This window comes from Ceratina calcarata, unplaced genomic scaffold (assembly GCF_001652005.2).
Source record: "Ceratina calcarata isolate Rehan_Ccalc_2016 unplaced genomic scaffold, ASM165200v1 scaffold259.2, whole genome shotgun sequence".
NCBI lineage: Eukaryota > Metazoa > Arthropoda > Insecta > Hymenoptera > Apidae > Ceratina > Ceratina calcarata.
This window is the reverse complement of record NW_017148004.1, coordinates 84,884-89,678: the sequence shown is the minus strand read 5'-3', so window position 1 is coordinate 89,678 and position 4,795 is coordinate 84,884.

Genomic DNA, 4,795 nt, shown 5'->3' with positions numbered 1-4,795 from the left:
AACGAAAATTTGGAAGAAATTGAAGGGGTACCCCTTAGAAAAATCTCGGAAAAATAAAAAAATTTTTTTTTGTTGTTTATTATTAGCAATGTTCTTCCGACGTCTGATTTCTTTTTAAAAAATGCGTTTCTACTTTTGGAATCGACTGTATAGCCATCCTTAAACGCTATTAATAACATTTAACTGTTTTGATCAGACTGATAATACGAAGTTTATATTTTCGACGCGAAATTCGAATTCGTTTGGTGGCATAAGATAAATATTCAAATTTCTAATTTTTCTACAATTCTGTATTCTCTGATTTTCATCTTGGAACGTTCCTTCGGATCACAGATTCCGTCCTTCAATCTGTCCAGTTGGACGATTTCTATCTCACTGGCTCACTTTTCCTTTTAATTTTGAGACAGTATGTAAAATTAGAGAGTAGAAACAGTGACGTGAACAAAAATTGGGAAATTTACGTTAATAAAATTGAACGGTCGAACAAACGAGAATCGTGCGGGTATCGTTATCGATAAGGATGTAAAGGCTTATCGATTTACGACCGTGAGGATGACAGACAGCACGACGGCACGACGTACCAACTCGTCGAGAGATTACGTGACAACGAACATGTCTCATACAATTTCTGACTCCATTGTCCATTGGGGCTATAAAAGAAATTCGATTTTTTATTGTACATAGGAAGGTGACTCAGTGTCACAGAAATTTGAGGAGTCATATTCGCCGCGATTTACTTCAACGAATTTACTCTTGCCTTCGTATGAACATTTTAATTCGATTCAACTAGTCAACACAGTTGCACAAATCGTTTTTCAGCTTACCGTTCTTTGCGCATGTACGAGAGGCGTGGGTGGAGCTCGAAGAAGCAGCCGGGCTTCCACGGCTAATGCAAGATAGAAGAGAGATCGATTTTTCAAGGAGAGGCACCCATCTTTGTTAAGAAGCAAATACGCAAATTATTATATTCAGATTAATTTTAAAACTGGTCCTAAGACTCCAATAAATATTAATTCAGACGTTAGAACATGTACACATATTTTAATTATTACTAGAGAGTAGATTAACCAGAGGAAAGGAATTTTAATCATTTTATACACATACGTATATACATACGTGTATCCTGTGGAAAATAGTGATGAATAAAAGATCAGATGTGGTTTAAAATGGAAAAATATTCTATGAAATTTTTGCTGAATTTAATAAGCATTTAAGAATCATAATAACACTTTATTATACACACGATTTAATGTGCTCGTACATAAATAATACTTGAATTACATGAATCATTAATTTAGTAGCTCCGTTTAGTCGGCAACATCGAACTCGATTGAAGTGAATTTAAAATAGATAAACGGGAGATTCTCCTACCGATAGGGCGGTGGAAGGGTTCGGGAAGGAGCGGGGAACGCGTAGGCGAATCGACTTCAGGCCCCCAGGGGGAGGAGGAGGAGAAGGAGGAAGAGGCCGGGGGTTGAAGCCATTACCGTCACAAAGCTACCACCAGATTGCTTCTCGTCTCTGCAAACCTTCCACCCCCGGCCCTCCATTCCTTCCTTCCTCCTATGCCATCCACGTTCGTTCGTATTCATGATTTAAACTCGATTTCGCCTTTTATCCGCGAAATTCCCAGCCACGCTGATGATGGAATCGCTGAGATCACAGGATCCATGCTACGAGCTCCATTTTATTTCCCACGCGTTTCCTCTAAAAATGTAACAAGCTCGGAAACTGTACTGCAAATGTCCGAAACACAGATTTTAGTCTGATTGATTAAAAACAATATACAGTAAGACCCCGCTTAACGCTGCTCCGCTTAACGCTGTTTCAGTATTACGCGGTAGTATTTGAATTATTCGAAATCGCACGCGGCACAACCATAAGCGGTGCGTTATGCAGTGACGGTTAGCACATTGTGTATCTTTTGTTTCACAACGCTCTTTTGTTACTTTGTCCAGAATAAAGGTTCCAAATGTTCCCGAATTCGCATTACAGTACGAACGTGTCTTTCCTGTGTCACAGTTGATTCTGTCATCAACGTTACTAGGTGTATAAAGATAGAAACAATAATGACAACTGCGTACTGAACGAAACAGGAAAAGGCAAACGACTTTAGATGACTTGTGACTTGTGAGGAAGAATCTTCCTCGTCACAAACATAACATCTTTACGCGAACTTCTTTTGATGTTCATGAATGCTTTATGAATACAAATGGATATTAGTAATAAATAAGTCTATAATTAATGTATATAATAAAAAACTATTTAACAATAAATGTTACAAAATAAAACAAGAAAAGAACTGATAACTTTTCTTATTCTTTGTTCTGTTTCACTTATCCCTATTATTTATGTGTTAAGATGACCTCGTTTAACGCTGTTTCGTTTAGCGCTGAAACTTATTGGAACGTATCCCCCGCGTTAAGCGGGGTCTTACTGTATGCGATTATAAAACTAATTTCAGAGATATTAAAACATTTATCATATTTGAAATCTATAAAATTATTCAAAACTCTGGTATTGTCGATCAAACTTGAAATTCTGATAACGTTCATACAATCGAGGTATTGTATTTCAGTGTTCGGTACACTATGACTAATTGTAACATAATCTCGCAAACAAGTGTCTGGATTTGAAAAGTCTCGTAGAAGGTCGTCCATCTATTACTGCGTTACAAGTGAGGAGAAGAAACGGCGTGGCACGCGAACGGGAGGTGCTCGAAGGGGATGAGGCCCAAGGACCCCAGAGCCGTGAATTCTTAGGGACAGGGTCGCGTGGCGTTGACGAATCTCTTTACGGCCTGTCGCAATACCCTTCACGTCGACTGCCCGTCACGAAAAATTCACGGATATCCTATTAAAGACAATATAGGAAGCAACTACCGTCCGATTTTCCTGGGGCGCGTGCCCTTTGCTCGCAAGAACATGTTATCCGAGGAACGGTTTCTCGTTGTAGTACCTTGAAACCCTTTCGAACACAATTTAAGTCACGAGGGACCGAAACGAGTTCATCTCGTTTTGAGCAATTCATGATTTATGGTTGACTGCAGTTTTGACATTGTGCTGATCATGTTCAATGCACAAATTGTTGTATAAAACTTTGTTAATTCAATGATTTTAGAACTAAAAATAAATTGATATAAGATCTTGTTTAATCATTTCAATATTTAATTGAATTGTGACTATTGTAATTATAAAATTGAATATGTATTCATTAATGATTTAATCCATTGAGAATAAAAAATGAACTGATACAACATCTTGTTTAATCATTTCAATATTTGATTGAATTGTGACTATTGTAATTATGAAATTGAATATGTGAATACACTAAATTCTAGTATGACGAAAGGATTGCTACTGTAGAGATTTAGAAAAAATGTCATTGTTTGATTTATTAATTGAAGAGAGGATATTCTGAAATAATTCCAAGTTAGGGTTAAGCTAGCTACTTAAACGTCCTTGGGTTCCGCTTACCCGGAACCCCTACCGGCAACCGTTTTAATGGAAATAAGTAATCTCCAAAACAGCAATATTGTACTGACCGTAAAACGACGTTCTACGGCCTCGTAAATATGAAAGTTTCTGGGTGTCCCTTGCCCATTCCCCTCCTTTCATCGGCTCTCGTTGCAAGAAACTGCTGCAGCAAAACCCAGGTCCTGTAACTCCGGGTAGAAAGTCGAATGGCCAAGGTACACAACGAGAGTATAAAGAAACGGGAAGGTAACTCCGGGGCCCATTATAGGGATCATAAAACATTTTCCACGTTGGACGCGTGGCCCGAAGGTTTCCTATGTTTCTCTTCTTTTATTTATCTTCTCTCTTCCCTTCAGGTACAAATCTTCTGTAGTGATGAGAACCATTTAAAAAAAACTGACCGTCATCTAATTTTAAAATAAGCGTTAGTCGATATTCAGGCAACTATCGAGATGTAATAAAACCTATATTTTCCGCAATTTCAATTTTCGTGTAGGTTTCAAATTTAGGTCTGCGGTCTAGTAATACCTAGAAAATCTTCAATTGTAGGCTTTGTCCGTTAGAGCCTAGGGCCTAGGCTGCTATACAGCATCGTACCTGCTCTCCCCCTTTGCCACCGCGTAGGATCGTAGGTTTTTTGCAATCGCGAGGAACCGTTTCGCGACGACATATAAATGCACGCGAATATAGAAGGACAACAGAGTCGGTAACAAGTGCGCATTCAATACGTATCAGCGAATTTACTTATCATCACGAGACGAGATCCAATATAACAAACGTGGATCGATTATAACCGTGTCAGTTAGTGAGACCTATACTAACTCATTTCCATTAATCATACGTTTTAAGACACTTGCATCCTACAAATTATATTTTAAATTTTATTTGACGACAGCAACTGACACGAAAATTAGAAGTAAATTGTAAAGAGCTGACGAATGGGAACCTCCTAACAATAAAACAATTAAAGAGGATTTTCGACGGGTGGCTGGAAACTGTCCTAAAATTGCAACCAGAACTACGGATTTTACGGACTGGGGATGAGAATTTTCTTAAGTACGTCTTGACTGTCAATCGAACAAACGAACGAGACTTCTTTAGGATAAAGGAACGGTTGAGAACACGTGTGTGCTGACTGCCAAGTTTCGGTGGGTATCTGCCTTCTGTCACTCGACATCGACGTAAAATGCGTCGCAGATAAAGAAGCCCCCGTTCGGTGGTCGAACACGCAAACAATAATTGAAATCTTATGTCATACATTTTACATTATCAACCCTGTTGACTAATTATATTACACAAAATTAATTCCTATTCTAATT